At 46.2% G+C, this 21,095-nt stretch overlaps 1 protein-coding gene across 2 annotated transcripts in view; it reads right to left on the bottom strand.

Annotated features, from left to right (window-relative positions):
• LOC138670861 (glycoprotein-N-acetylgalactosamine 3-beta-galactosyltransferase 1-like) overlaps nucleotides 1-20,630 on the bottom strand; it is a 100,345-nt gene extending 79,715 nt beyond the window's left edge. Inside the window, exon 1 of one of the 2 annotated variants that reach the window (XM_069758593.1) lies at nucleotides 20,525-20,630. The gene's annotated coding sequence lies outside the window, so the exon portion shown is untranslated. The remainder of the gene's footprint in view (nucleotides 1-20,524) is intronic. The other variant, XM_069758591.1, reaches the window with a different exon arrangement.
• Between the last annotated feature and the right edge of the window lie 465 nt (nucleotides 20,631-21,095).

Below are 21,095 nucleotides of genomic sequence, written 5' to 3'. Positions count from 1 at the left end.
TGGTGTTGGACAGTGCAAATCGCTGCAGCACAAGCGGTTTTGTGGTTAATGGACCCTGCCTAACGCTATCCCTGCTTCTGACAAAGCGGCAGCAACCTCTCCCTAAGCTCAGATCAGCAGCAGTAAGATGGCGGTCGGCGGGAACGCCTCTTTATAGCCCCTGTGACGTCGCAGACAGCAAGCCAATCACTGCAATGCCCTTCTCTAAGATGGTGGGGACCAGGACCTATGTCATCACGCTGCCCACACTCTGCGTTTACCTTCATTGGCTGAGAAATGGCGCTTTTCGCGTCATTGAAACGCGACTTTGGCGCGAAAGTCGCGTACCGCATGGCCGACCCCGCACAGGGGTCGGATCGGGTTTCATGAAACCCCGACTTAGCCAAAAGTCGGCGACTTTTGAAAATGTTCGACCCGTTTCGCTCAACCCTAGTAGTTACTGCTCTGATTCTCTGTATACACAGCATACAATGCTCTGCCTTATATACGAGACTTCCCCTCAATAACTCCCGTGTGGCCCCCAGTGGACAGGTGTTGTCTGGTTACAGGGGAGTAGAGTGGCAACTAGTGATGTGCGAGTATATACGGTACTCGAGATTTCCCGAGCACGCTCGGGTGTCCTTCGAGTATTGCAAGTACTTGGGGATTTAGTTTTCATCACCGCAGCTGAATGATTTACATCTGTTAGCCAGCAAAAGTACTGTACATGTGGGGGTTGCATGGTTGCTAGGGAATCCCCACATGTTATCAAGCTGGCTAACAGATGTAAATCAGTCACCTGCGGCGATGAAAACTAAATCTCCGAATACTTACAAATACTCGGAGGACACCCGAGCATGCTCGGGAAATCTCGAGTACCGAGTGGCAACTAGTAGCTGACTTTACTACACCCGCAGAGCCTGTCCCCCCAGCTTACACCCACAGAGGTTGTCCCCCCAGCTTACACCTGCAGAGGCTGCCTCTCCCAGCTTACACCCGCAGAGGCTGCCTCTCCCAGTTTACAGCTGCAGAGGCTGCCTCTCCCAGCTTACACCCGCAGAGGCTGCCTCTCCCAGCTTACACGCGCAGAGGCTGCTTCTCCCAGCTTACATCCACAGAGGCTGCCTCTCCCAGCTTACATCCACAGAGGCTGCCTCTCCCAGCATATACCCACAGAGGCTGCCCCCCAGGTTACACCTGCAGAGGCTGCCCCCCAGCTTACACCCGCAGAGGCTGCCCCCAGCTTACACCCACAGAGGGTTCCTTTCCCAGCTTACACCCGCAAAGGCTGCCACCAAGACTACACCCGCAGAGGCTGCCTCCCCCAGCCTACACCCATGGAGGTTGCCTTCCCCAGCCTACACCCACAGAGGCTACCTCCCCCAGCTTACACCTGCAGAGGCTGCACCCCCAGCTTACTCCTGCAGAGGCTGTCCCCCAGCTTACACCCACAGAGGCTACCGCCCAGCTTACACCTACAGTGGCTACTGCCCAGCTTACTCCCACAGAGACTGCCACGCCAGCCTACACCTACAGTGGCTACCACCCAGCTTACACCCATAAAGGCTGCCACCCAGCTTACACCTACAGTGGCTACCGCCCAGCTCACACCCACGGAGGCTGCCCCCCAGCCTACACCCACAGAGGCTGCCTCCCCCAGTGACCGCGGCAGTGTCACTTGTGCCTGCGCAAGTGACATACACATCTCTGTTATTCCCGCGCATGCGCAGTAACAGTCACAACAGAGCACTAGACCCGCGTTTGCATGGTAACGATGCTGCTGTTACTGCACCTGAGGGGGGAATAGCAGTGACGTCTATATTTTACTTGTGCAGCCGCAGTAACAGCCTTACAGCCACAAACTGCGCCTGTGCAAGTGACAGATATACGTTACCGCTATTGCCAGTAGCAGCAGTGACGCTGCTACCATTAGGCGATTTGAGCTTTTTGGCTCAGGCGGCAGAAGAGAGGGGGCGGCAGATTCTGTAGTACCCGGCCCCGAGAGGCCCCCAGCCAGGAGTGGACATACCACCAATGCCACTGCTCTGGGGCTGAGAGGTGGAAGGTGGCTCCTCCAGGCAGGTCCAGTATCATGTAGCATCAGGCCCCTGTCACTCCCAACTGTAATGCTGCCACAACACCCTCAGCTGGGGAGAGAGCAGCATGGGAAGTACAGGACTTCAAAAGGGGGCGTGTCATGCAGGGAGAGACGCTGGCCAATGAACGCTTTCCTCACCAGACTGTGGAGAGCGCTCACTGGCTGCTGTCTCTCTGTCCTCCTGTGTGGAGGGTCTCTGGTGCTGTGCGGCAGGGCCCCCGACTGTACTGTACTCCCTCCCTTACAGTACAGTCGGGGGCCCTGCCGCACAGCACACAGGGACAGCAGTGGAGGAAGATCAGGACTTACAGTGTGTCTTCTTCCTCCACTGTTCTGTCCCCAGCAGGCTGCAGCATCTCCATCCTCACTGTGAAGAGATGGGGGAGGAGCTCACTGCACGGGACAGCACAGCAGCACCAGGGGGCTGTTATCAGTCTGCTCTGTGCCCCATCCCCCACAGTGAGTTCTGCAGCCCTCTCCAGCTGGACTGCCCTCCTCCAAGGCTCCTCTGATCACCTATACAAGATTAGTACCGTTAATATAACATTCAGATTGAGAACGGGTAGTGGATTACTCCTTTAAAGGGAACCTGTCAGCAGGATTGTGCACAGTCACCTACAGACAGTGTCAGGACGGCGCCGTTATACTGAGTAAAATGATACCTTGTTTAATCTTTATTTTCAGTTTTGAGATAATGATATGCTCACGCTCCGGGGCGGCCTGTGGGGGGTCTTCATGTGGTGCTCTGATTAGGTATTCATAATGCAGACTGCTGACAGGTCACTGATCCCTCACTGACCTGCCCCCTAGTTTACATAATGAATATTATATATACATACTAAAAAAAAAAAACTTCTGTGGGCAGGCGCCATTTTCAAATGGATCTTTTATCTTTTTTTTTTTTTTTTTTTACATTTCAGGATGATCTCAACCATAATAATGTGGCACCCCTAGAGGTATTTGCCACAAATATAGTTACTGACACTGAATACAAATACTAAAATAGCAAGACTGCACTACCTCCTCCTGCCAGAAGGGGGAGCTCCAGAGACTCCCCTTGATCCATTCTGGTCTGAGAGAAGAACTGGCAGTTGGGCAGTTGGGCTAAGGAGCTGAAAATGAGAGGTCATACAGCTGAATTTCTAACAGCCCTATGACGGTTTCCAGGCCCAAATCGCCGGCCTGAGGAGAAGAGGGATAGAGAAAAAGGACATTGTGAGAACCGGGTAGCATTAATCACTACCCAGAACAGGCGCAAAGACGGATACCGGATCCGTGGCTGTATTCATTACATATAATACAGCAACCGGAAAAACGTGAGGTGATATCAGCTTCACTAGGGTCGGACGCAGCAACAGACACAGAGTTCAGCGGTACTCCTAGAGGGGGTAAGCCGATAAAAGGACTCGGGTTGCCCGTCGAACCAGGACCCGGAGGGGACAGATTGGGCCGGCAGCCAGTTCACATACAGCAGCAGGGCCACACAGATATTGCGTACAATAAGAGGCGAAGACCCCGGCAGGGTCAAAGTAACTCAGAGTTCCCATACAGACTCCGGTGACAGGACTGGTTGTAAATCCTTTTTTTTGTTAAAGTAAACTGGTTAAACGTTTCAGTGCCTCAGTCTTTCATTTGGACAATAGCCATCTATCCAGGATTGGGATCATCACCGCTGGGAGAACCTGCTGCTGATCAAGTAAGTGCCTGTTCCCTCACGATACCCTTTACACTGTGCATTGCCTGAGGCCACAGCACCGGGTCAAGCCACCCGTGACATCCCCCTCAAGAGACAGACCCCATTGGTCCGGTGCTGGGTACCCCGGTCTCTCGGGCATCACAATTGGCGTCACGAACAGGATCCAGCCAGCCCGTATACCGGGTATTGTGTGCCGTGATTGGAGCCCAAAACTGTGAAAACTTGGATGAAAAATCTTGAAAATTGACTTTATTAAAGAAAATTCCATTTCCCATTAGAAACTATTGAAAGTGACTTTTCCCCATTGGTTATAATGGAGTAAAGATGGCCGCCATCACCTCATAACCGTTAGGCACGAGACTGCTAATTGAGCTACGCCATTACCTGAGCCCCAATTTGACTGAAAAACTTCAGAATCCGCCATTACAGAGCGCGCGGCGGGCGGGAGCAGCAGGGGGCGTGTCATTGTGGGCGGCACCAAGCTGAGCGCTCTGACGTCAGAGCAAGGGGAAAACCAATCCTGCTGCACAGCGGAACGAATCTACACTATCCCGACGGAAGCGGAGGACCGGAAGGGTCCGGATTAACTAAGTGGGCACAGTATGTCGCAGCACGGAGACGCCGCAGCACCCGGCGACGCTAATGCAGCTGAAAGACAGAGTGTCGATAGAGAGTCCGGTAGCGCAGCGGTGCAAGGAGTGGCACCCATCATGCCGGTGCTGATGCCATATACCCCGGGTGGCCCTTGGCTTCCAATGTATGAAGGTGAGCCTAATACCCTTGACGATTTCAGAGAAAAGATGCTGGCCCATTTTAACATGTTCCCCGTGGGTGAAGTTCAGCGTGTTAGTCTCCTGATGATGCAGTTAAGTGGCCATGCTAAGCGAGAAGTCACAGCATGGGCAGCTGATCTAAAAGGCACTGTTGAACGCATATTTGCTGGATTAAAAGCTACATTTGAAACCACTGCCAGCAGCAAAGCTAAAGTACGATTCATTAATTGCAAACAAAAAGTTAATGAGGGCGTGAGAGACTTTGCCTTAAACCTGCAGGAAGCCCTTAAATCACTTACACTGGCTGAACCCATTTTTAACACCGGAGCGGATAAACTGCTAAGAGATCAATTTATTGAGGGACTCTACACCCCTTCTCACCGGGGGCATGTGAGCATGCTTGTTTTTAAGAACCCTGAATTGACATTTGCCCAATTAAAGGAGAGCGCTATACGTCTCCAGCTGGCAGAGGCACCTCGGGATCAGGAGCCTGCGCAACCCATGGCAGAGGCTCCTCAACAACAGGGAGTGCCAGTGACATCAGCTATGTCCGGGGCCATTGCTAAGCCCCTGGGGCCCAGTACTAATGAGGCTCTTCAACAAAAGCTTGACTCTTTAACTGATATTGTTGCTTCAATGGCTAAAACCATGCAGGAGATGAGAGGACCCAAGATGGAGTTGGCAAACCATAGAGAAGATGTTCCATGGATGAGACCCCGGAGATACCCGACATGGAGAGGACGACCCCGCGACCGCTACCAACCGGATGGACAGCCCATTTGCCGCCGTTGCCAGCAGTCAGGCCACTTTGCACGAGATTGTGATTTAATCGGGAATCCCCTGGGAATGCGGGCCGCTTCGCAGGAATGAACTTTCAAGGCCCAACTCCCTGGCACGACAGGTACATCGGAGGACGACCCATTATCCCTATCGTGCTGGACGGAATTCCCCTCAACGCTTTGCTGGACACAGGTTGCCAGATTTCATCTATACCGTATATCCTTTATAAGAGGTACTGGGCTGATGCAGATATTGATAAAGGGCCCTCTGATGTTGAACTAGATATATGGGCCAGTAATGGTAAGTTGGTACCGAAACTAGGATTCAGGGAGATGACCATAAAGATTGGTAAAGTAGAATTGAAGAAACAGGGTATAATTGTTGTAGATGTTGACCGGCGGAACTGTGAACCAACTGTATTGATAGGAATGAATGTGTTAGAGAACTGATTTTCCGAAGTTATTTCTGTCTTACAGCAAATTGCTGAAACTGCCCAATCCTGCCAGCAGAGAGTTCTCCAAAGGGAAATAAAAGTATTGATGTTAAGGCAACAGGTAGAAGTTGCAGGTGGAGAAATCGGCAGTGTGAGGGTAAGTGATCCAACATCTATTGTAATCCCACCAAAAACAGAAATGCTGGTATGGTGTAGAGCAGCCATTGGTACTAAGGGACGAGATTATCAAGCCTTAATAGAACCAGTGTACACCGACAGCAGGCCCACTATACTCACAGCACGAGGGGTAGTCGAGGTACACCGGGGACGAGTGCCGGTACGACTTTTGAACTGTGGAGAGGAAGAGGTCACTTTGCCAAGGTATGCTACAGTGGCAAAGCTATATACTGTTGACAACAATGCCATCACAACCATTGAGCCCTTAGAACCAACCTGTCAGGTGGAAGGCAACGGCTCAGACGGAGAATTGGAGGATTGGTGTCAACAGCTACACGTGGGCATAAATTCAACACCTACCCATCAAAAACAAGGGGTGTATAGGCTAGTGACGGAATATGAACAAGTCTTCAGTAAACACCCATTGGACTTCGGACGGATAGAAGGGGTAGAACACACAATCCCCACCAGTGACCATCCCCCAATAAATGAAAGATATAGACCCATACCGCCCGCTCACTATCAATGTGCAAAAGATATGCTGAGGGAGATGAAACAGGCCGGGGTAATAAGAGACAGCTGTAGCCCCTGGGCGGCCCCTCTAGTGCTTGTCAAAAAAAAGGACGGAACCATGAGAATGTGCGTAGACTACCGGCGGATTAATAACATCACCCATAAAGACGCCTACCCCTTGCCTAGGATAGAAGAGTCCTTGACTGCTTTGAAATCTGCTAATTATTTTTCCACCTTAGACTTAACAAGCGGGTATTGGCAAGTCCCTGTGGCTGAGAGAGATAAGGAAAAGACGGCATTCACCACACCAATGGGTCTATGTGAATTTAATCGCATGCCATTCGGACTCTGCAACGCATCCGGTACCTTCCAGCGGCTGATGGAATGCTGCCTCGGACACAAGAACTTCGAGACCGTCCTCCTGTACCTAGATGATGTGATCGTCTACTCAAAGACTTACGAACAACACTTAATAGACCTGGCAGAAGTGTTCGAAGCCTTATCCAGGTATGGCATGAAAATCAAGCCATCCAAATGTCACCTTCTCAAGCCAAAGGTACAGTACCTGGGACACATCGTGAGTTCGGAGGGAGTAGCACCGGATCCCGTGAAAATAACCGCCATAAGGGATTGGCCGAGACCTACCAGCGCAAAAGAAGTGAGGCAATTCCTGGGATTGGTGGGTTACTATCGCAGATTTATAAAAGGATTTACCAAATTGGCAGCACCCTTGCAAGACGCTTTGGTAGGGCAGACGAAGAAACCTTCAAACCGAAACCCTCCTTTTCAGTGGAACGATGAAAGGGAAGACTCCTTTGAACAACTAAAGAAGGCACTAACCGGAGAAGAGGTTCTGGCATACCCAGATTACCATCAACCTTTCATCCTCTACACCGATGCCAGTAATGTGGGACTAGGAGCGGTGCTGTCACAAAAGCAAGAAGGTCGGGAGAAAGTCATCGCCTTTGCAAGTAGAAAGCTCCGGCCTACTGAAAGAAATCCAGAAAATTATAGCTCCTTCAAATTGGAACTACTGGCAGTAGTTTGGGCTGTGAGTGAACGTTTCAAACACTATCTGGCTACTGCAGAATTTATTGTCTATACTGACAACAATCCGTTGACCCACCTGGACACAGCCAAATTAGGTACGTTAGAACAGCGATGGATAGCCCGGTTATCTAATTACAACTTCAAGATCAATTATCGAGCAGGTCGCAAGAATGGAAATGCCGATGCCCTATCCCGGATGCCACACTTGAGAGATGTAGAAGAAGAAACGGGGGAGCTTGAAGAAATTGAACTACCAGCCTTCCATCATCCCAAGGCAAAACATCATCAGTCAAGTACCTATCAGAAACAACAAGAGGTGAATTTTAATTAGCACACCATAGATGGGCTGACACCCAAGACAGCAATCCGGCTGTGAAGTTGGTGAAGGAACTGTTAACTGAGCAAAGTGCATATCCCAATGAGGATGCCCCAGAAGAGACGCATCAACTCTGGAAAGAGAGAGGCAAAATGTTCCTGTATCAAGGGAAGCTCTGTAGAAGGTACACCAATCCGAAAACACATGAATTGGTTTGGCAGATTATCGTGCCTAAACAAGATGTCAAGATGGTCCTCGAAGCTTACCATAATGGTGCTGGTCACTTTGGTTGGAAAAAGTTAGAAGTACTTCTAAGAGAAAGATTTTATTGGGTCGGGATGAGAAAATCAATCGAACAGTGGTGCAGAAATTGTGGCCCGTGCAACCTCAGAAGAAACGATCAAAAGAACCAAAGAGCACCACTGCAGCCCATAATCACCAAACAACCACTTGAACTTGTAGCCATGGACCACGTGAAGTTGACACCAAGCCGGTCCGGCTATGTCTATGCCTTGACCATCGTGGACCATTATTCACGCTTCTTGGTAGTAGTACCCGTAAAAGATCTGACAGCAAAAACAGCAGCCAAAGCGTTCCAAACGTACTTTTGTAGACCCCATGGATATCCGGAACAGGTTCTCACTGACCAAGGTACAGCCTTTGAATCAGAGATCTTCAGAGAATTCTGTAATATGTATGGTTGCAAAAAGATCCGGACGGCGGCCTATCATCCACAAACAAACGGCTTATGCGAGAAGATGAACCATATTGTAATAGAACTACTAAAGACTTTACCTGAGGCAGAAAGGAATCAATGGCCAGAGAAATTGCCTGACTTGGTGGATCTGTATAATCATGTCCCGGTGAGTTCCACCAATTGCACCCCAGCTTACCTTATGCGTGCAAGACCCGGCCAATTACCAATCGATCTAGAAATGGGAATTCTGAAACCAGACGCAGAAGTCCAAGACTCCAATTGGGATATCATACGGCAAAAGCAGTATCGCCAAGTGCAAGAGAGTGTGGAAAGAAGCCTTCAGCAAACTAGAGAAAGACAAGAGCGAACTTTCAACCAGAATGCTCTAGCGACCCCATTAAGACCGGGTGACCAAGTGCTCAAGAGAAACCGTTGAACCAACAAACTAGACAATCAGTGGGAAGCCGTACCCTACACAGTTTTACCAACAAGAATGGATAATCCTAAAATGTGTCTCATTAGCAAAAACGGAGGCTTAACATCTGTACTAGTGTCAAGAGGCAATCTTAAATTGTGTCCGGAAGCATTGAAAGAGCCAGAAGTTGTCCAGTCAGAACCAGAAGTTATTCAACCCATACAGGTTCAACCAGTAAAGGAGAAAGAAGAAGAAATGTATCACACTTGTATAGGAGACTTTCCCAAAACCCTACTAACATACCATGGTGCAGTAGTGGTTCCCATGGTGGCCTTTTACCTAAAACCGAACCCAATACCAGAAGTCCCAAGACAGGAAGAGGCTGACCCCGTACTACAGGAGGTTCCAGGCCAGGAAGAACAGATTCCTGATCAGAGTAATCCCATTCACGGTGGACTTGCCAACTCCATAGTCATGGAATTATCTTTAGCAGAGCGGGCAGATACTACATCCGCAGTAGACAGTAGTACACCACATGGAGAGATACCGCTATTACGTAGATCACAGCGTAGTACCCAGGGTCAATTACCGGCCAGGTATGCAGATTACCAATTATAAAACTATAGTCATTGTTATCATTCTGCAACGTTTAAGCCCAGTACCTACAGAGACTTGTCTGTATGAACTTCTTGCATATTCTTGAACTTGTTATCAGCCCGGAGGCACTAAATCAAAGCTCCGGAAAGACTGCTTTTTGAACTTTGTTTTTTGCTCTTTTTGAACTTTCTTTAGACTTTATATTGACAACTTCGTTGAAAAAATGGAACTAAATTCCTGGACACAAAGTGCAGTGCCTTTCCTAGTACCTTCAAGGATAGAACTGTATTAATGGACGCTATTTGAAGTGACTCTTTATAGAACTCTATTTTTGTTTCCTTGAGTGGTTTTTGTAACTTTTCATTTTTAAGACTCTGTACATATTAATTGTTATTTCAAAATGTTATCGTCCCACAGTCCCAGAGTACTGTTCTTAACTAAGGGGGAATGTGGCACCCCTAGAGGTATTTGCCACAAATATAGTTACTGACACTGAATACAAATACTAAAATAGCAAGACTGCACTACCTCCTCCTGCCAGAAGGGGGAGCTCCAGAGACTCCCCTTGATCCATTCTGGTCTGAGAGAAGAACTGGCAGTTGGGCAGTTGGGCTAAGGAGCTGAAAGTGAGAGGTCATACAGCTGAATTTCTAACAGCCCTATGACGGTTTCCAGGCCCAAATCACCGGCCTGAGGAGAAAAGGGACAGAGAAAAAGGACATTGTGAGAACCGGGTAGCATTAATCACTACCCAGAACAGGCGCAAAGACGGATACCGGATCCGTGGCTGTATTCATTATATATAATACAGCAACCGGAAAAACGTGAGGTGATATCAGCTTCACTAGGGCCGGACGCAGCAACAGACACAGAGTTCAGCGGTACTCCTGGAGGGGGTAAGCCGATAAAAGGACTCGGGTTGCCCGTCGAACCAGGACCCGGAGGGGACAGATTGGGCCAGCAGCCAGTTCACATACAGCAGCAGGGCCACACAGATATTGCGTACAATAAGAGGCGAAGACCCCGGCAGGGTCAAAGTAACTCAGAGTTCCCATACAGACTCCGGTGACAGGACTGGTTGTAAATCCTTTTTTTTGTTAAAGTAAACTGGTTAAACGTTTCAGTGCCTCAGTCTTTCATTTGGACAATAGCCATCTATCCAGGATTGGGATCATCACCGCTGGGAGAACCTGCTGCTGATCAAGTAAGTGCCTGTTCCCTCACGATACCCTTTACACTGTGCATTGCCTGAGGCCACAGCACCGGGTCAAGCCACCCGTGACATCCCCCTCAAGAGACAGACCCCATTGGTCCGGTGCTGGGTACCCCGGTCTCTCGGGCGTCACAATAATTATATGCACATTACATATGTGATCATGCTGCAGTGCAGGTGTCACTATATGTCAGTTATTATGCACAATCTGGCTGACAGGTTCCCTGTAAGAAACGCCACTACCCATCATGAATTTAATGAGTGAGGTGCCCATGCCCAGTCACACCCATGTTGTGACTTTTCAAGCTTTTCGCTTTTCTGGCTAAAAGGCTTTGAGGAATGTTTGAACTAAATGATTTTTAGAGTATTGACCTCCACACTGTTAAATTGCAATTCCCAGGTTGCAATAACAGCCATAGATGTCAGGGAACAGATGTCACAGATTTCCATATTTAATGACGTCATCGATGTCATGTCCATTTCATAGATGTCAGGGCATTCTGACTGATGTGATTTGCTCACAAGTTAGAACACCCTGGTATAAAACAAATCTCCACTTTTTAGAAAGCAAACAAAATCAAATATAAATCCAGACACAAAAAAACTGAATAGTTTGTATTTAAATACTTACTATTGCACCTTCTATAAATTGTACTGTACAGAACCCAGTGCATCAAGGATCTCAACCAGGCAGACTAGGATTGGATACAACACAGGTAGATGTTCGTCCTGACTATACATTTTCAATATAACCTGATTAACAGGTTGGTAATTTGAAGGCATTGATAATAATCCAAGGTGTGGTAATGGCGATGCACTTTCTCCAGAATTAAAATTTCTCACAACTTTGCTTTAGTTCGATAAAAAAATGCTTACATGTACTGTATAATATCTGCAATGTTAATAGTGCAGCGCCCCAGGGTCCTGGTCGTTGCGGTAATGTCATTCTCCTCTAGGGGAGGGTGATGTTACGTTTGGAGGCAAAGAAAGACAACCGCATCCAGGTATCTCAAACATGCAACACATTTCACACTCCAGGCCACCAGGGGGAGCTCTGCTCCTATTTATTAGGTCACTCCCCACACATTGGTAAAACTGATGACCTGTAGGGAAAGTTAGTTAGTTGCTGGCTGAGCTTTGCTCAGGTAGTTGATCCCTGGCAGGGGTGGGATCCTGTCAGAGATCGAGACAGAAGGACACGGAGCTGTGCATGCCCTGAGAGCTGCAGCTTCCAGAAAGAGACACTGAAGGAGAACTGTATTGCAGAGAGTGTGAGAGAAGTCGTAGCAAAGGAGTGGATACCAGGAGGGGATCAGCCCTACACAGGCTGCCTCCTTCTGAGGCGCAGGATCCCGGTAGCCAGAACACCGAGGAAGCAACGATCATTTATGCCTTGCTCCAGAGACTGGCAGGACAGCTAATTTCAGGTTACCTGTCCGCCCCTACACCCAGGAGACAAGGTGGCACCCCTTAAAGGCTGGGGCATGATAGAGTCCCTGTAAAATGCCTCAAGCCACCGGTCATACAGGTTTGTACTATCCATCGGGGGGACAGAGAGAGAGAGACATAACATCTACAACATCTGTGAGGACCTTATGAGAAGTTTAGCAGTAAGGGACTACAACACTGCAGCGCTAGAGGAAGGCTACTGATTTCCACCTGGACAAGGGGACTCTGGACTTGCCTCCAAACTGGCCGGACTCTGTCTGCCCTGTGATCTGGTGCCCTGGACTGTGGATGCTGAAGTCTTCAGTAAAGGTAAAGAGACTGCAACCTTGTGTCCTACTTCTTCACTGTGCCTCTCACCATCCACACACCGGGAAGCCCTGGGGACATACTTCACCTGTGGGAAGGTATACCATCTAGCTGCCATAACATCACCCCAGTGGACCCCTTAAAGCAGCGTCGGTCACCCTGAAAGAATACCACAGGTGGCGTCACGAACATTTCCCCTTTAACCCCTTAATCCCATATGATGTACTATCCCATCGAGGTGACCTGGGACTTAATTCCCAGGGACGGGATAGTACATCATATGCGATCGGCCGCGCTCACGGGGGGAGCGCGGCTGATCGTGGCCGGGTGTCAGCTGACTATCTCAGCTGACATCTGGCACTATGTGCCAGGATTGGTCATGGACCGCTTCCGGCACATTAACCCCCGGCACACTGTGATCAAACATGAATGCAGTGTTCTGGGGGCATAGGGAAGCATCGCGCAGGGAGGGGGCTCCCTGCGGGCTTCCATGAGAAGATCGGTACAAGGCGATGTGCTCACCTTGTACCGAGCGTCTCCTCCCTGCAGGCCCCAGATCCAAAATGGCCGCGGGGCTACTTCCGGGTCTAGGGACGTGGCTTACCAAGCGCCTGCTCAAAGCAGGCGCTAGTAAGCCAGTAGCAGGGCACGTTAGATCCCTGATCTGTCACAGTGCACTGCAAAGTGTCAGATCAGCGATCTGTCACTATTCAGTGATATCTCCCCTGGGACAAAGTAAAAAAGTTAAAAAAAAATTTTTTAGATGTGTAAAAAAAAAATTCCTAAATAAAAAAAAAAAAATATTGTTCTCATAAATACATTTCTCTATCTAAATTAAAAAAATAATAAAAGTACATATATTTAGTATCGCCGCGTCCGTAACGACCTGACCTATAAAACTGTCCCACTAGTTAACCCCTTCAGTGAACACCGTAAAAAAAAAAAACAAGGCAAAAAACAACGCTTTATTATCATACCCCCGAACAAAAAGTGGAATAACACACAATCAAAAAAACAGATATAAATAATCATGGTACCGCTGAAAACGTCATCTTGTCCCACAAAAAATGAGCCACCATACAGCATCATCAGCGAAAAAATAAAAAAGTTACAGTCCTCAGAATAAAGTGATGCAAAAATAATTATTTTTTCTATAAAATTGTTTTTATCGTATAAAAACGCCAAAGCATAAAATAACTATGTAAATGAGGTATCACTGTAATCGTACTGACCCGAAGAATAAAACTGCTTATCCATTTTACCAAACGTGGAACGGTATAAACGGCCCCCCCCCAAAAAAGAAATTCATGAATAGCTGGTTTTTGGTCATTCTGCCTCACAAAAATCGGAATAAAAAGCGATCAAAAAATGTCACGTGCCCGAAAATGTTAACAAAAAAAACATCAACTCGTCCTGCAAAAAACAAGACCTCACATGACTCTGTAGACCAAAATATGGAAAAATTATAGGTCTCAAAATGTGGTAACGCAAAAAATATTTTTTGTAGTAAAAAGCGTCTTTTAGTGTGTGACAGCTGACAATCATAAAAATCTGCTAAAAAACCCGCTATAAAAGTAAATCAAACCCCCCTTCATCACCCCCTTAGGGAAACATAAAAAATTTTAAAAAATGCACTTATTTCCTTTTTTCCATTAGGGTTAGGGCTAGGGTTAGGGTTAGGGCTAGGGTTAGGGCTAGAGTTAGGGCTAGGGTTAGGGATAGGGTTAGTGTTAGGGTTAGGGCTAGGGTTAGGGCTAGGGTTAGGGCTAGAGCTAGGGTTTGGGCTAGGGTTAGGGCTAGGGTTGGGGTTAGGGTTTGGGTTAGGGTTGGGGCTAGGGTTAGGTTTAGGGCTACAGTTAGGGTTGGGGCTAAAGTTAGGGTTAGGGCTGGGGCTAAAGTTAGGGTTAGGGTTGGGGCTAAAGTTAAGGTTAGGGCTATAGTTAGGGTTGGGGCTAAAGTTAGGGTTATGATTGCGGCTAAAGTTAGAGTTAGGGTTAGGGATAAAGTTAGAGTTAGGGTTGGGGCTAAAGTTAGGGTTAGGGTTGGGGTTAAATTTAGGGTTGGGGCTAAAGTTAGGGTTAGGGTTTGGATTACATTTACGGTAGGGATTAGGGTTAGGGGTGTGTCAGGGTTAGGGGTGTGGTTAGGGTTATGGTTGGGATTAGGGTTAGGGGTGTGTTTGGATAGGGTTTCAGTTAGAATTGGGGGTTTCCACTGTTTAGGCACATTAGGGCTCTCCAAACGCGACATGGCATCCGATCTCAATTCCAGCTAATTCTGCGTTGAAAAAGTAAAACAGTGCTCCTTCCCTTCTGAGCTCTCCCATGCACCCAAACAGGAGTTTACCCTAACATATGGGGTATCAGCATACTCAGGACAAATTGGACAACAACGATTGGGGTCCAATTTCTCTTGTTACCCTTGGGAAAATAAAAATTTGGGGGGCTAAAAAAACATTTTTGTGGGAAAATAATTAATTTTTATTTTCACGACTCTGCGTTATAAACTGTAGTGAAACACTTGGGGGTTCAAAGCCCTTTACCCTTGGTAAAATAATGCAAATTGGTGCTGAAGTAAATTTTTTGTGAAAAAAAGTTAAATGTTAATTTTTTTAAAACACTCCAAAAATTCCTGTAAAACACCTGAAGGGTTAATAAACTTCTTGAATGTGGTTTTGAGCACCTTGAGGGGTGCAGTTTTTAGAATGGTGTCACACTTGGTTATTTTCTGTGGAAGATAGCCGTAGGCACTACTATAAGTTGTGGTGCACAAGTAGGTGCCCAAACCGTACTTATGTTGTAGATAAACTTGGCACACACGTGGTCAAATGAAAGTGAGATTTAATTGAAAGAGAGTACATACAATATTGACGTTTCGGTCTTAGGTTAGACCTTCATCAAAGTACCAGTGCTGTGCGGTGGAAGCCGCGTCCAGCACAGCACAGCACTGGTACTTTGATGAAGGTCTAACCTAAGACCGAAACGTCAATATTGTGTGTACTCTCTTTCAATTAAATCTCACTTTCATTTGACCACGTGTGGGCCAAGTTTATCTACAACTTGGTTATTTTCTATTATGTAGACCCCTCAAAATGACTTAAAATGTGATGTGGTCCCTAAAAAATATTGGTGTTGTAAAAATGAGAAATTGCTGGTCAACTTTTAACCCTTGTAACTCCCTAAGAAAAAAAAAATTTTGATTCCAAAATTGTGCTGATGTAAAGTAGACATGTGGGAAATGTTACTTATTAATTATTTTGTGTGATATATCTCTGTGATTTAAGGGCATAAAAATTCAAAGTTCGAAAATTGCAAAATTTTCAAAATTTTTGCCAAATTTCCTTTTTTTCACAAATAAACGCAAGTTATATCAAAGAAATTTTACAACTATCATGAAGTACAATATGTCACGAGAAAAGATTGTCAGAATCGCCAAGATCCGTTGAAGCGTTCCAGAGTTATAACCTCATAAAGGGACAGTGGTCAGAATTGTAAAAATTGGCCCGGTCATTAACGTGCAAACCACCCTTGGGGCTTAAGGGGTCAAAGACCTTTCCCTTTTACATGGACGTCCCAGGGCCACGGACCCGGTCAGCCACCGTGACATCCCCCTGTGAACCGAAGGACCCGTTACCGAGTACCCCACGGCCCCATGGGGGCACTCCAATAGCACATTCATATTTCGGTAGGCTTTTTTATTCTTTACATGTAAAATATAGACACCTTCAGGACATTTTATTTATTCCACCGTGTGTATATATATATATATATATATATATATATACTCCTCAAAAAATAAAGGGAACACTAAAACTCACATCCTAGATATCACTGAATGAAATATTCCAGTTGTAGATCTTTATTCATTAAATAGTGGAATGTGTTGAGAACAATAAGTCTGTGTGCACACATTCAGGATTTTCACTTTTTTTTCCGCTATAAAAACACGATAAAAATGCTTAAAAAATGCATACATATGCATCTCATCATTTATAATGCATTTCGCAATGTTTGTGCATATGTTGTGTTTTTTCAGTGGAAAAAAGCGCATCGTGGTAAAAAACGCAGCATTTTCATTAATTTTACAGATTTTTTTGTGGATTTCCCACTATATTATTGCATCCAAGAACCTCTGGCAAAAAATGGAAAAAATCCGCAAAAATCCCGCACAAAAAATGCAACAAAAACGCAAAAAAAAGTGAGAAAAACGCATGCTGATTTCTTGCAGAAAATATCCGGTTTTGTTCAGGAAATTTCTGCAAGAAATCCTGACGTGTGCACATAGCCTTACACCTAAAAATGATCAAGGTAAATCACATAAATCACAACTAATATCCGACAGAAGTCTGGAGTTGGAATGATGCTCAAAATCAAAGTGGAAAATGAAGTTACAGGCTGATCCAACTTCAGTGAAAATGCCTCAAGACATTGAAATGATGCTCAGTAGTGTGTGGCCTCCACATGCCTGTATGATCTCCCTACAATGCCTGGGCATGCTCCTGATGAGGCGGTGGATTGTCTCCTGAGGGATCTCCTCCCAGACCTGGACTAAATCATCCGCCACCTCCTGGACAGTCTGTGATGCAATGTGATGTTGGTGGATGGTGCGAGACATGATGTCCCAGATGTGTTCAATTGGATTCAGGTCTGGGGAACGGGCGAGCCAGTCCATGGCTTCAATGCCTTCATCTTGCAGGAACTGCTGACACACTCCAGCCACATGAGGTCTGGCATTGTCCTAAATCAGGAGGAACCCAGGGCCAACCGCACCAGCATATGGTCTCACAAGGGGTCTGAGGATCTCATCTCGGTACCTAATGGCAGTCAGGCTACCTCTGGCAAGCACATGGAGGGCTGTGAGGCCCTTCAAAGAAATGCCACCCCACACCATTATGGACCCACGGCTAAACCAGTCATACTGAAGGATGTTGCAGGCAGCAGATTGCTCTCCATGGCGTCTCCAGACTCTGTCACATCAGTCACATGTGCTCAGTGTGAACCTGCTTTCATCTGTGAAGAGCACAGGGTGTCAGTGGCAAATTTGCCAATCCTGGTGTGATGTGGCAAATGCCAAGCATCCTGCATGGTCTTGGGATGTGAGAACAAGCCCCATCTGTGGATGTCGGGCACTCAGACCATCCTCATGGAGTCGGTTTCTAACCGTTTGTGCAGACACATGCACAATTGTGGCCTGCTGGAGGTCATTTTGCAGGGTTCTGGCACTGCTCTTCCTGTTCTTCCTTGCACAAAGGCTGAGGTAGTGGTCCTGCTGCTGGGTTGTTGCCCACCTACGGCCCGCTCCACATCTCCTGGTGTACTGGCCTGTCTCCTGGTAGCGCCTCCAGCCTCTGGACACTACACTGACAGACACAGCAAACTTCTTGCCACAGCTCGCATTGATGTGCCATCCTGGATGAGCTGCACTACCTGAGCCACTTGGGTGGGTTGTAGAGTCCATCTCAAGCTACCACAAGTGTGAAAGCACAACCAACATTCAAAAGTGACCAAAACATCAGCCAGAAAGCATTGGTACTGAGATGTGGTCTGTGGTCCCCACCTGCAGAACCACTCCTTTATTGACTGTGTCTTGATAAATGCCAATAATTTCCATCTGTTGTCTATTCCATTTGCACAACAGCATGTGAAATTGATTGTCAAACAGTGTTGCTTCCTAAGTGCACAGTTTGATTTCACAGAAGCTTGATTTACTTGGAGTTATATTCTGCTGTTTAAGTGTTTCCATTATTTTTGAGCAGTATATATATATATATATATATATATATATATATTACATAGATAAATAGAAGAAAAGTGGCAATTTAGCAGCTGTGTACAGTGAAAATCACAGTAGGACCCAACAGCATAGAATAGATGGAACATATACAGAAAATACACATAGAAAAGGTAGATATACAGATGTCAGTGACATATGCAATTAGTAATGTGTGTGCAGCTTACTGAACATTTATTTATTAAAAGATAATTTTTCTGAAAAAAAGGTTGTGTGCTCCCGCATAATTTTCTAAACCAGCAGTGGGAAAGCCGACGGCTGTGCCAGAATTGGCACATCTCTTAGATGTGCCTTTTCTGGGCAATTGCGGGCTGCTATTTTTAGTTTGGGGGGCAATATCCTTGGCCCCTTACCAGCCTGAGAATACCAGCTGCCTGCTTTAGCAAGGCTGGTTATCAAAAATGAGGGGAACTCCACACCATTTTTTAAAATTATTTATTCAAGTAATTTAAAAAAGAGCTTGGGGAACCCTCTATTTTTGATAACTAGTCTTGCTGAAGCTGAAAGCTGAGGGTTGCAACCCCCAGCTGTGCGTTTTGCCTGGCTTGTTATCAAAAATACGGGGGAAACCAAGCATTTTTTTCCTTAAGTGTTTATTTACAGCGCAGGAGCAGCCGATGAATACTCCCATCAGCTGCTCCTGCTCTCAGTGTTAGCGGCAGCAGGTGTCGGATGATGGGAGCGGTAGTCCCTTCAGCTGACACCAGTGACCGGAAGTGAACTGTATACCTCCGATCACAGCTGAGCTCTCATGCTGTCTTTTGACAGCGTGGGAACCACGGCTGACCGGCAGGGAGGTTTCACAGTCGATCAGAATCGGTGTTTGCCGCACTGTCATATATATGACAGCTTGTCCAATACTGTATTGTCAGGCCCCCATTCAAGTGAATTCGGTTCAGGTCCGCTGCTCAATATCTCTGCTGGAGGACAGGCTGTATGGATGTATCATGCAACCATACAGCCTGCCATCTAGAGGTAGTAGAGCTGAGTGTGAGGTAACATCCTGCTGTCCTTGACTTTTCTGCAGCAAATACACTGCAAAAAAGTTAACCTGCGTATTTGCAGTATTTTTTCACCATCCATTCAAGTCAATGGGTGAAAAACGCTGAAAGACATGACATGCTTTATGTAAAAAAAAAGCAGAAAATCCTGATGACAAAAAACAATGTGTGTGCATGAGATTTCTGAAATATCATAGGTTTTGCTGGTGCTGTAAAAAGCAGCTGAAAATTAGCATAAAAATTTAAGCAAAACGCTCAGTGTGAAAATACCCTAAAGTTTATAATTTTGTACGGCTTGTTATCAATATAATAAATATCCAAATTAAGGCAGAAAAAAGGTTCCCCTCCCATGTCAGAAACTCCTGAATGGTACGTTACAGGGGTATTCTAAGATTTAAAATGTATCCCATACTCATAGGTATGGCTGAATTTACTGACCAATGTGACCATCAACAATCCTATGAAAAGAGCTCTGGCCCATTGGATGGCAGCGTCACTAGACTGGGCGCTGTCTCACTCACTACAAATGTATGGAGCGATGCTGTGCCCACTAGCCAGGTTTTGGCCGGGAGTATGTATAACACATATGTACCGGCTCAGAAACGTTCGATTTCCTGAAGTGCATTCACTGGGGGGATTCATAAGTCTGCAGTCACATAGAGTGACTGCAGACTTACCATTTTGGACCAGACAGCCCTTTTAAAGACAGGGCTCCAGAGTGCTGTTATTGGGGTCTCTGAGGGTCCCAGCAGTCACACTACCAGTAATTGGAGGATGACTTTCAATTCTGGGAATATCCCTTTAAGTCAACTTTTTTGTGTGACTGTATAATTGCTACAACATGTTGACAAAATGACAGAAAGTTATCTGTTTCTGAGAAGCAAATTTAAAAGTAAAAATCAATATGGCTGCACTCCTTATTTGCAAAAATGATCTTTGCAATATCAAAAATGTCAGTATCTAAACAGTTGACTAAATTTTGGCTACATCGTTGATCCTGTTACATGTATTTGATATATTCCAGAAGACAATTGTGTCTGAATTTTACCACAAAATGTCTTTTTTTTGGCACTGTTAGGTTTACTGTTACTGAAAGCATCCCTTCCTTCTACAAGTCAGTTATGACTCAAGCTCCCAGGCGTTACCAATGTGATTTCCTCACATATGTCTTAATATATTGTACAGCACAATATTGCTTAAAGAATCAACCAAGAATAATACAGTTAACTGGAACTACTGACCTCTTCCCTCGGGCTCTTTTGGCTTGCTGAGGGCCATATGCTGTGTGAGTGTGTAGGACAGGACCTTGCCCTTGCTTCTCATATGTCAAGAATTCTTCCTTCAGGAAGTGAGAAATATGCAAAACAGACTTTTATAACATTTTATAAACTCACGGAGCCTGCGATGTGATGCAGGGAAGCGCTTCCTGTTTTCTTGAACTGAACTTGCTAAGAGAGCAGAGGGCTGCGCACACATACATCTCTTGCTTACAAGTACATCGCCAAATTCCTATAATGAAAACTATCCTGGACATAACGGGGTAATTGCAATGCACGGTACAATGTGGTTATTGGTTTTACAAAAAGAATAATTTGGTTTAAAATGAATCTATCAGCAAGTGTTTACTATTTAAACTAAAGACAACTTGCGGTAAGGTTTAAAACCAGTGGCGTAACTAACGTCTGATGAGCCTCGGTGCAACATTTGAAGGGCCCCCCTGATATATACTGTATGTCTCTCACTCTGAGATTTATATGCCGTCCATCTTGGTGTATGTCCTGGGTCCCTGGGCCCCATCCAGTAGTGTAGCTA

This window comes from Ranitomeya imitator, chromosome 3 (assembly GCF_032444005.1).
Source record: "Ranitomeya imitator isolate aRanImi1 chromosome 3, aRanImi1.pri, whole genome shotgun sequence".
NCBI lineage: Eukaryota > Metazoa > Chordata > Amphibia > Anura > Dendrobatidae > Ranitomeya > Ranitomeya imitator.
Note: the sequence above shows the minus strand (reverse complement) of the source record. Positions and strands in the feature narration are given on the sequence as shown.